Source organism: Ovis aries, chromosome 2 (assembly GCF_016772045.2).
Source record: "Ovis aries strain OAR_USU_Benz2616 breed Rambouillet chromosome 2, ARS-UI_Ramb_v3.0, whole genome shotgun sequence".
NCBI classification, from domain to species: domain Eukaryota; kingdom Metazoa; phylum Chordata; class Mammalia; order Artiodactyla; family Bovidae; genus Ovis; species Ovis aries.
This window is the reverse complement of record NC_056055.1, coordinates 155157615-155170141: the sequence shown is the minus strand read 5'-3', so window position 1 is coordinate 155170141 and position 12527 is coordinate 155157615. Positions and strand designations below refer to the sequence as shown.

At 36.2% G+C, this 12527-nt stretch overlaps 1 protein-coding gene across 7 annotated transcripts in view; it reads left to right on the top strand.

Annotated features, from left to right (window-relative positions):
* Positions 1-12527, top strand: part of GALNT13 (polypeptide N-acetylgalactosaminyltransferase 13) — a 652766-nt gene that overhangs the window by 580211 nt on the left and 60028 nt on the right. The window lies entirely within an intron of this gene.

Genomic DNA, 12527 nt, shown 5'->3' with positions numbered 1-12527 from the left:
TTCTGAGAAGTCTTAGAAGTGATGTAAGCTATGCTTCTCACTGAAAGGGCATCAGGGTCATAGTTAAGCTATTGATTTCCCACACCGTTCATCTAATATACAATAGAAGTGCATAGGCTCAGAAATAACTAGCCTGGTCTTCTATGTGGGGGTGATGTACCGCTTGAGGTACAGATCCACAGTAAAACCACCGCAAACATAATAGGTAACACTTGTGAAACACTATGTATCATGAACTGTGTAAGTGTTTTACATGTTAGCTCATTTAATAATCACATTAACACACTGAGGAAGATGGGCATAATGCCCATTGAATAAAGGAAAAAACTAGGCCTAAGAGGTTACATATATAGCTCAATATCACATATCTAGTATACTGCAGAGCAGAATTCAAACCCAGGAAGTGAGAATCAGTCTCTAAGTAAACCACTGTGCTCTTAATCTCCTTTAATCATATTTCTATATAATCAGAGTTATATTCCTTTGCTGAATAAATATTTAAAAGGTATAGAAGTCATATATAGACACACAAACATATATATACACACACATAGTAGGCTTACATTTTGTTAGCCTAAATAATTAAGAATTGACTATGAATACTTAATATTTGTTTGAAATGTGCTTGACAATGTAATCTCAGGTATTGCTTTAGTTTATGAAATGTACTAGCCAATTCACACTAGTCTTCCTGAGCCATGCTAGTAAAATTTTGCTTTTTTTTTTTCCACAATAACTCACAATCCAAAAACATAATTACATTTCCAGTTAGCTTTGCAGACAAGGCTGGCAAAATACAAACTAGGAAAATGCACCTAAATATTTAAAATTGTTAATGATGTTCTTTGTTAATGAAACACTCTGGAGCCAAATATTGCATGCAATTATATCTTTTTCTGTCTCTTTCTGTCTCAATTCTTTTAGTACGTGTTAAGTAGTAATTTTTAAAAACTTTTATTTATTTATTTTTGGCTGTGCTAGACCTTTGGGGCTGCACAGGCTTTTTTCTAGTTGCAGTGAGCAGGGGCTACTGTTCCTAGTGGTGCATGGGCTTCTCACTGCAGTGGCTTTGGAGGCTTCTCTTGCTGCAGAGCGCAGGCTCTAGGGCACGCAGGCTTCAGTAGTTGAGGTACATAGGCTCAGTAGTTGCAGCTGTGGGAGATAAAGCTCACCAGCCCAAACTCAAGGAATGGACTTGGAGACATGAGGTGCACCAAGAAGCAAGGCTTTAATGACAGTCTTGCAAAATTGGCTGTCTGGTGGGAAGGCACACCAGAGTTGTTGCAATGGGGTTTTTAGCCTATTGGCATGCAAGTCCTTCCCCCAGTTCCTCACTGGCTGAGTACTATGAGGTTAACAATCTTCCCGAGGAAGTCACCTGGATTTATTACTCTCCCTTTTGTCTGGATTTTCCGGCACAAGTATCTTAAGAGCTATAACATCAGCAGGCCATCACTCTAGGCTAGCTGTCCTTGAAAATGGACCGCTTTAAGTTTCTATTCCTTAAATAGCTCTTGTGCTCTAGAGCACAGGCTCAATAGTTGTGGTGCTCAGCTGTGTGGCTTAGCTGCTCCACGGCATGTGGGATCTTCCTGGACCAGAGGTGGAACCTGTGTCTCCAGCATTGGCAGGTGGATTCTTTACCACTGAGCCATCAGGGAAGCCCCTGTAAAGCAGTAATTTTAAGTCATGAAAGTAAATAGAGATGTCCTACTTACTATTTACTTCTTAAATAGAGAAGTACTTCTTTTAAAATTTTTATTGGAGTAGAGTTAATTTACAATGTTGTGTTAGTTCCAGGTATATAGCAAAGTGAATCGGTTATAGATATACATGTATCCACTCTTTTTTCTTTTTTTTTTTTAAGGTTCTTTTCCCAATAGGCCATTACAAAGTATTGAGTAGAGTTTCTAGTACTGTAAAGCAGATTCTAATTAGTTATCTGTTTTATATATAGTAGTGTGTATACGTCAATCTGAATCTCCCAATTTATCCCTCCACCCCATACCCCCTGGTAACCGTAAGTTTGTTTTCTACATCCATGACTCGACTTCTCTTCTGTAAATAAGTTCATCTGTACCTTTGTCTTTTGCTGTTGGACTTAGGTCACTATGACAATCTCTAGGTCCATCCATGTTGCTGCAGATGACAATATTTTGTTCTTTTTATGGCTGAGTAATATTCCATTGTACATACCTACCACATCTTATTTATCCATTCCTCTGTTAATGGACATTTAGCTTGCTTTCATGTCCTGGCTAGTATAAATAGTGCTCAATGAACATTAGGATGCCTGTATCTTTTCAAATCATGGTTTTCTCTGGTTATATGCCCAGAAGTGGGATTGCTGGGTCATGTGAGGGTTCTATTTTTAGTTTAAGGAAACTCTGTGCTGTTCTCCATAATGTCTGTATCACTTTACATTCCCACCAGCAGTGTAGGAGAGTTCCCAAGACATACTTCCTACACAGGAGAAAGTGAGAGAGAATGATAGGGAATGAACATGAGGGAAGGGACAGCATATGTCAGAGATCATATAATTGATATTTAAAGATTGACTATTGGCACTAGGTACTGTTCTAGGAACTGAACATAAATACACTCATCAACAAATATATGTGTTGTACTGACTATCACTGTCTTGGTTTAATTACAAACTTGCAACGGAAACTTGCTAATGAAAAAAATTGAAAAGCATATAGTATTTCCCCCATGAAAGTTTTTCTCTAAGAGGATCAATTTATGTCCTGTGAATGACTAGTATTTTTGCTTATTTTGCTTATACAATATAGTCATATTTCTCAAAATGTTTTCCACGGAGTATTCTTATCACAAAATCTGGGGGAAAGGACAGTTAAATTTGGGAAATATCACTTTACATTTCCAACATGCACTGTAACACAGTAAAGGTTATGAGAAGTCTTGTAGTAAAGATACTTGTTTGACTTTGAACTCATTGTTTCTATTAAAACATGACAAGCTAACAAATGTTTAATATGTGCTACTTCGCTTCAGTCATGTCCAACTCTGTGTGCCCCTATGCACTGTAGCCCTCCAGGTTCCTCTGTCCATGGGATTCTCCAGGCAAGAATCCTGGGTTGCCATTTCCTCCTCCAAATGTTTAATATATTGTAAGCTCTCATTATTTAAAGATCATTTTCTTACATGCCACTAAGATAAAGTCTCTACTTTATAATGTATCACTTCCTTTTCACTTAAAATTATTTTGTCCCTGTTTCAGGAATTCTTTCAGACATAAACTGTTCAGATAGCTTTTTGATCATGTTGTTCTTGTACTACACAGAATTTGTTTTAAATAAGCAAAATAAATTGGTCAAGCAAGTTTTTCACATTTGCAATCTGACTCTTTAGAATCACTTTTCAATGAAGACTTACTGCTATGTGCTCGCATCCACTGTCATTCTCAGTACCATCAAGATGACTGATAATGTAGGTTTCTTAAAACATTATTATTCCTGGGATTTTCCTTGACGTCCCTAAAATCATTCACTAAATTTTCATCTTAGTACTTTCTTGATCTTACCAGAAATATTAAAGTTTTTAGACAATAATCAGGATGTATTTAAATGCTTATTGATTTAAAATTTACATTAATTACTAAACCTGTAATTGGCTACAATGAGAAAAACAAGTTTGTACATGTCCAGGTAGTGTCAGCTGCAATACAATGTCTTCTCCCCTCAAGTAATTGTAAGATCCCATTTAGTATTAAAAAAAAAAAAAAACTCACTACTTCAGAGAAGGTATAATAATAATAATATTATATGTGTCATGAAACTGAAGAAATAATTATATCCAGCATCCTGCAGAATGAGGGACTGATAGTAAAAAGTTTGGGTAGCATTTTATGGAAATATTTTAGTTGATCATTCAATTGCACACTGAAACCTTCTGGCTTGTATTTAATTGTCAAGTCAATAAAATAACTCCCAATTATGTCATTACTGATCATTTATTTCTATGAATTCAAGTTCATCCTGGATCTTGGATCATGTTGATCTGTTAGGACTGGGAGAATTTGCCAAGTGAAATCTGCCCTTCAAGGAATAATAATTACCATGTTGTGTTCCACGGAAAGATATCTCTATACAGGTTTCAAAATTACTCCAGTTTTTTTTTTTTTTTTTTTAATCTAGTAGAATGGGCAAGGGCTTGGACTATGATATTAGATGGATGTGAATGACTTCTAATCCTCTCCTGATATTTTCTAAGCAAGCTTGAGCATATTTAATCTTTTAAAGCTCCAACTCTTTCACCCTTAAACAAACAAACAAAAACAGTAATAGATAGGGGTATGACAGAGATTTAATGAGAAAATGTATATGAGTGTCTATAGTCGAGTTTGGGCTTCCCTGGTGGCTCAGCAGTAAAGAATCTGCCCTGCAATGCAGGAACTGCAGGATACATGGGTTCGATCCTTAGGTTGGGGAGATCCCCTGGAAGAGGGCATGGCAACCCACTCCAGTATTCTTGCCTGAAGAATCCACAGATAGAGGAGCCTGACGGGCTCCATAAGGGTCACAAAGAGTTAGACACGACTTAGCACACACACATGCATAGTATAATTTTAAAAGAAAAGCATGAAGTGAAAATATTTAAGCATGAAAGAAAATACACCTGGACTTTATATATATATATATATACACACACACACATATATGTATATCTTGGGATCTCTAAGCATAATATGATGAGTAGAAAATACAAAGGGAAAGATTTTTAATATGTGTCTCTAAATTTGAAGTTAAGTCTGTTATAGGCAGCATATATAGGTCTTTTTTTGGTTTTGTTTTTAGTCCTCTGCTACAGTCTTTTCATTGGAGTATTAAGTCCATTTAACATTTAAAGTAATTACTGATAGGTATGTACATACCGACATTTTGTTCATTGTCTTCTGCTAGCTGTTTTTGTAGTTCTTTTTGCTTCCTCTCTTCTTTTGTGATTTGATGACTGTGTCTAGTGTAATGTTTGAATTCCTTTGTTTTGGGTGTGCATGTATTCTAGGTTTTTGATTTGTGGCTAGTATGAAGTTCATATATAATAGGCTATATATATAAATATTTTAAGTTAATGATCTCTTAAGTTTTAATGCATTTTAACAATGCTATAGTTTTACTCCCCCTTTCTGTTCAATGTTAGTGACATAGTTTATACTTTTTTGTTTTAAAGATCCCTTACTTATTGCATAACATACTACATTTGTCTTTACTACTTTAACCTTCCTACTAGATTAAGAAGTGGTTGATTTACTCTGTGGTTGCCTTCACCAATGAGATTTTTTCTTTTGTAATTTTTAGTTTCTAGTTCTGGTCTTTTCTGCTTATAGAAGTCTCTTCACCATTTCTTACAAAGCCACTATAATGGTGCTGAACTATTTTAGCTTTTACTTCTCTGTAAAACTCCTTCTCTCTCCTTCAAGTCTGAATGGTAGCCTTTCTAAGTAGAATATTCTTTGTTTTCCTTTCGTCACTTTGGGTACAGCATGCCACACCCTTCTGGCCTGCAATGTTTCTGCTAAAGTCAGCTGATAGCCTTTATGGGAGTTTCCTTTAAAAATGTAAATAATTGTTTTTCTCTTGCTGTTAAGGTCTGCTCTTTAATTTCTGCCATTTTAATTATAAATTGCTTTGGTGTGGACCTTTTTGAGTCCATCTTGTTTGGCACTCTCTGTGCTTACTGCATCTAGATGTGTGCCTCCCAGGTGTGGGAAGTTTTCATCTATTACTTCTTCAGGTAAGTTCCCCTACCCTTTCTCCTCTTAGGACTCCTAGTATGCAAATATTAGTATACTTGCTGTTTTCACAAAAGTGTCACAAACTATCAAGATATTTTCTTTTTTCTGTTCAGCTTCATTGATTTCTACTACTCTGTCCACTGATATTATCCTCTGTATCATCTGATTTACAGTTGATTCCTTCAAGTATATATTTTATTTCAGTTAGTGCAATCTCAGCTCATTTTGAATCTTTATATTTTCTAACTATTAAAATTTGCACTATATTCAATCATTATTTTCCCAAGTTTGTTGAACATCTTTATGATTGTTACCTTGACATCTCTGTCAGGGAGGTTACTTATCTTCATTTTTCTATGATTTTGTCTCATTCCTTCATTTGGACCATATTCCTCTCTTGCCTCATCTTACTTAATTTTCTGTGTTTATTTCTAGGTATTAAAGCGGTTATGTCTTACAGTCTTTGAGATGTGGCCTCATTTAGGTGAATTCCCCTGGGGCCCAGAGCACACACTCCTCTGTTCACTAGAGCTTTGTGCTCTTTATGCCCTAGCACGTTTCCTTCTGTTTTGACAGCCAACAGCTGTTTGCTTGCTCTTAGGCAGGGCTGGTCCCTGGCCATGTTAACTGCCAGGCCTTGCTTGGTGTGGTAGCTATTGGCCCACTAGTGGACAGGGCATGGAAAGCTACAGAGCCCAGTGGGGTGCAGGGCTGGTTCTTGCCTGCTGATGGGCAATGCCAGGTGTTGAAGTGACTGGCCGGTGCCCAAGGATGCCAGGTTTGGAGCTAGCCCACTGATGGTCCAGGCTAGGTGCCAACATGGCTGACTGTGGGGCCTGGTGGGTCATGGGACTGGTGCTGGCCTGCCGGTTTGCATGGCCCAGTCCCCACTCAGATATCTGCATGCCCTGGGAAGTCAGGACTGGTACTGGTCCACTGGTAGACCAGTGGACAGGTGGGCAGGTAAGTCCCTGGCACTTTAGGGTGGAGGTAGGATTTCAAAATGTCACTTGCCAGCAACAGTAATACAGCAGGAAAATGAGCTCTCCAAAATAGCTGCCTCCAGTGGCTGTGTCCTTCTTCATCCCCAGAAGGCTCTCCAGGATTAGCAAACGGGTCTGACTCAGGCTTCTTTCAAACTACTGCTTCTATGCTGATTCAGATTGTGTGAGATATTGCACAAACCCTTTAACAGGAAAGTCTCTGTTTCCTATAGCCCTCCCACTTTTCTGAACATAAGCCCTGCTGGTTTTCAAAGCCAGACATTCTAGGGGCTCATGTTCCTGGTGCAGGATCCCTGGGCTAGGTAGCTCAACGTGAGGCTCAGACCCCTCCCACCTTGCAGAAAACTTCTATCATTGTGATATCCCTCCCATTTGTAGGTTACCAACCCTGAAAATTTGGGTCCTAACTATACTGTCTCCACCATTTCTACTCATCTTATTGTGGTTTCTTATTTTTAAATTTTTATTGTATATTGGAGCACAGCTGATTAACAATATTATGCTTCATATGTACACCAAAGTGATTAGGTATACATATACATGCATCTATTCTTTTTCAAATTATTTTCCTATCTAGGTTATTACAGAATATTGAGTAGAGAGTTCCCTGTGCTATACAGTAGGTCCTTGTTGGTTATCCATTTAAAATATTAATATAACTATGTGTACATGTTAACCCCAAACTCCCAATCTATTCCTCTTCCCTACTCAGTTAACTATAATTTTTTTCGCTCTAAGTCTGTGAATCATACTATTTAGTTCCTTTATGTCTTTAGTTGGAATAAATATTTTTTGCTAGTCTTCTGGTCCTTCCCATAGACAGATAGTTGTTATGCAAATAGTTGTAATTTTGGTTTGTCTTTGGGAGATGAGTTCAGGGTCCTCTTACTCCACCATTTATGTCACCTTCTGACCTGCCCAGACTTTTGATGATAAAGATCAGAATGATATAAATAAATTGAGAAGTTTTCTGCTATTCACTTCTTCTATGTGATACTGTTCTCAACAGAAGCTATGATCTTTGTACAATTCATTATCTCATTTTTATTCCATTAAAATAAAACTGAAGTGATAATAGTAAATGATAAGTTCAACAGATAATCACTGTGTCTTATTGGCTGGCATGGGTCATCAGCCGCTTAATATAGTTCTAACCATTGACTTCCTAATGAGCAGTTATGAGCCTGGGTAATTTCTGTGCATATTAAGAATGACTAAAAATTTAAAAGGCAGGATAAGAGTAGTTTTAAATTTAAAAAAATTCCAACTAATCTGTTAAACGTCTTATACATATAGTACTTAGATACTCTAGAATGCAGTAACCCCTAGTTGGCCTAAAAATGATCCTTTTATTATGCTTGAGAAGAAATGTAGATTCTTATTCGAATAGCCCTTATGACAAGTATTTTAAGTAAATAACAAAGATAATTTTCTCTTAAAGAGGAATTTTGAAAATATAAAAAATTCTTAGCTAAAACTATACTCATTTAATATGCAAGCATACTGTTAATATATAATTGTATATAGAAAATTGATTAGCTTCACAGTTTTAATTTTTATACTTAAGGATAAAATAGATTTTTAAAGGTTTTTTTTTCTTTCTCTTCTTTTAGTAGCAAAGAGAATGCACTGCTTTTATTTTTCAGTTATTTTTGTTCCACAGATTTACTCAGTTACAATGATAGTGTAAAAAATTATTTGTACTTTTTTCCATTTCCCATATTTTATAGACATTTCAATACAGCAGTCATATTTTGTCAATTAGGTATACCATTGATTTACTTAAAAATCCCTTATTGAAAGAAATTATTTCCTCTTTTTACCACTTTATGCTACAATATGCATTTTTATGCACAAAACAAGAGCTTTAGTCTAAAAGCAGGTATTCTCTCATCAGGCACCTTGTTTCAGGTACCTTGTTTATAGTTAATCAAAACTGTTAGGCTTATTAGGTATCTACTTGGGAGGAACTTATTTGAGATTATGATCTTCTATTAAAGAATTGAAACACAATTCTTCTATATATCTAGATTATCTAGATTAATACTACCATGAAATAGATTTTAACATGAATAAATAACAGGTTATTAAATAAAGTAACTGCCCATAAATGTTATCATTTACCTATTAATCAAACCTGCAAATGTAGAGTTAAAGTACTTCTTTATTCTAATTCATCATGAAACTCTAAATGCCAGAGCTTCTCTAGCATTTGTTCAAGTTCCATTGAAAGATTTACATTAAAAACTTATAACTCCTATAAGCTGCTTTTGAAAAAAAAAACCATAATGCATTAAGATTCCTTCTATTGCAAACTTCTACCCTCACCCTATTTTTGTCATAGCATGTATCACCTTCTAATGTATTACTGTTTACTAATGTCTCCTTCCCCTACAAGGTAAATTCCATTGAGGAAGATACATTTTTTTTGTTCATTGACATATCCAAAGTGCTTAGAATACATGCTCTGTATAAAGGCTGGAACATGATAAATATCTGCTGATTTAAATGTTGGCTTGGCTTATGCTATCTTTGCCTGTTTCTCTTTCCATTTGTTTATCTTATTCCTGTATTTGCTTCATTATCTTAGAAGGCATTCTCTATATGGTAGCCTCAGAAGCTCCAGGCTTTAGTCATCTTTACAGCTAGCTAGCAATTCCAAAGGAAAGAGAATTTCTACTTTCTAATAGTCCTAGAAAGTTGTCAGAGTATACTTTTATTTATTTATACTTTTATCACATGCCCAGTCCTAAGCCAGTCATTATGATAGGTTATAAGTTACAATGAGAAATGGGTTGCTTTGATTGTCTTGGGGGCTACAGAATTGGACCTGAGGAACAGCAGCATCCCCTGCGAGCTTGGTAACTATGTAGACTCTCAGGCCTCAGTATAGACCACCTGAATCAAAATGTGAATTTTTAACAGGATTCACAAGTGATATGCCTTTATTCTGTGATGCTAGTTGGAGCTGGAAAGACAGGAAGGGGGATGAGGTCAGCAAGTCACACAAGTGAGAGTGTGACGGTTGCCCAAAGAAAACTTGAATGCTCTTACCAATATGCAAAATGGATGCCAGGCAGTCAAAAGCAGCAGGTGTCCATTACCATATGCAATATGTATTCAGCAGTCCATCCTAAAGGAGATCAGTCCTGGGGGTTCATTGGAAGGACTGATGCTGAAGATGAAACTACAATACTTTGGCCACCTCATGTGAAGAGCTGACTCACTGGAACAGACCCTGATGCTGGGAGGGATTGGGGGCAAGAGGAGAAGGGGACGACAGAGGATGAGATGGCTGGATGGCATCACCGACTCGATGGACATGAGTTTGGGTAAACTCCGGGAGTTGGTGATGGACAGGGAGGCCTGCAATTCATGGGGTTGCAAAGAGTCGGACACGACTGAGCGACTGAATGGAACTGAATTATTATATACCACATACAAGATACCTTAGGAATCAAGAGATTAAATTATTTGTCCAAACTTCTTACTGGGGAGGCAAAGAGAATTAACATGTGATAGAATATCAAGTACTAACAAGTATGCTGGAGAATAAAGAATGGAGGGATAGAGCATTAGCAAGATGATGGGAGGGGTGATCAGTTTAGAGAGAAAGTCAGGGTGAGCATGAGGAAATAAATTTTGATTATAGATTTGGAGAAAGAGAAAGAAAGCAAGAAAGAGTGGGAAAGGCAGTTTTGCTACAATGAAGTGAATACAGGTGATTAATTCAGAGAGACAACCAAGGGTCATTTCATAAAGAAACTCTGGCAATGATTATGATAATTATCAATTATTTCTAGTACAATGGAAAATTGTTGGAAGCTTTGGAGCAAGGGAACACATGATTTTATATTTCAAATATACTGTCTAGGGAGCAGGCAATAGTAAATAAAGGATAAATGGAGAAATGTAAGATGTCAGGGAGACTAGTTAGGAGGTGATGGCATGCTTAGGCATGCTTAGTCTTAGACAAGAGATGAGAGAGAGTGAGACCAGGATAGTAATGGGGATGATAGAGGGGCTGGGAATCTATAGAGAGTCCTTGATTCATGATGATTTGACCAAGTTTTCAACTTTATTATGGTGTGAAAGCAATAGGTATTCAGTAAAAACTGAACTTGTGAAACTTTAGAATTTAATATTTTTCCAGGCTAGCAACATACAGCATAATATTCTCTTGAGAAGCTGGGCTGCCCCAGCACCCAGTCAGCCATGTGATCAGGAGGGTGAAAACAACTGATACACTTAAAACCATTCTCTATCCATTCAGTTGCCCTGTTTTTCACTTTCAGCATAATATTCAATAAAGTATGTGAGATATTCAACAATTTTTTATAAAATTGGATTAATATTAGATGATTTTTGCCAGTTGTAGCCTAATGCAAATGTTCTGAGCACATTTGATGTAGGCTTGGCTCAGCTGCAACGTTTGGTAGGTTAGGTCTATTGAATGCATTTTTTTTTAACTTATGATGGGTTTCTCAGGATGTAACCCCTCTGTATGTAGAACGAATTGAATGTCTGTGTGAGATAAAAGAAATATTCATGTTTTTGCCTTGAGAAAATGGGTGGACACTATTGCCAGTTACTGAAATAGAGAATCTTGAAGATGGGTCATGTGGAAAATCAAGAGGACCTTTTTGGAATGTTAAATTTAAGATGCAAAACTACTGAATTAAATCCTTTGAAGCAGCATTGCCTTTTTCTCTGGGTCCAATAGAATTTTTAAGGAAGATTTTCAAAGCCACTAAACAAAAAGAAATTCTTTTAGTAATCTATTTTTAAGTGTTATTGAATCTCTTTTGAAGGCTACATCCAGATTGGAGGTTCTGGGTACAATTATTTTGAAAGGAAGTATTTGTCTACAAAGCCCAAATATCTTTTTATTTTCATCCAAACACTAGCTAGAAAAATCAGTATTTTATTGTAGAAGGAAATGTTTTGGCTGCTTAAACATTTGGGGGAAAAAACAAAATTCTGAAAAAAAAACCAAATAGGTGGTGAGGAGTAGGAAGGACTGGCAGGTGATAAGCCTCAAGAGTGCAGCCTCATTTGAAAGTAGTAACCTAAATAATGGTGTTAGTTACAGACATTTAGACTGACTTTGCTGCTTGGTTGGGATAGCATATCAAGACTGGGCCACTTTTTTCCTGGGCCAAAGTGTGGTTGCTTACTGCTCTTAAACACGTTAAACAGACATCTTTTCGAAATCTAAGAATTAATTGTCGTCTTATAACAGTTATTTAGCCACTTCAATTAAATGTCATTTTAATATTAGTAATGAGCAATTCACGTCACTAAAATTAGTGGTGTTATTTTTATTTCTCAACTAAAAATCACTCTATTATGATCCTCAATGGAAAATTCATTTTAAATTCATATATTCTGCTATTAAATGAAGTACAATTAAGCAATTTTAATAATACACATATGAGTATATTTCATTTGCTTGTGGCTTCTTATTTATTTACTAACTTTCTCAAGGATTTGAAGTGGTTTACACTAACTTATGAAACAGGGAAAAATTAGTAAAGAAAAAGGTCCTAAACCTAGATAAAATAAAAATTCAAGAAGGAAAACTTAGAACACAAATGTGTCATCCATTGTGAGGGTCATATTTATGTATATTTCTCATTAAATGCACAAGTAGTGAATTAATGACACTAAAGGAAAAATAGGAGGAATACAAATAGTGAAGCCACTGGAACTTTCATTAAAAAGAAACCACATTATCACATAGCTCAATTAAGCTTTCATTATGAGAT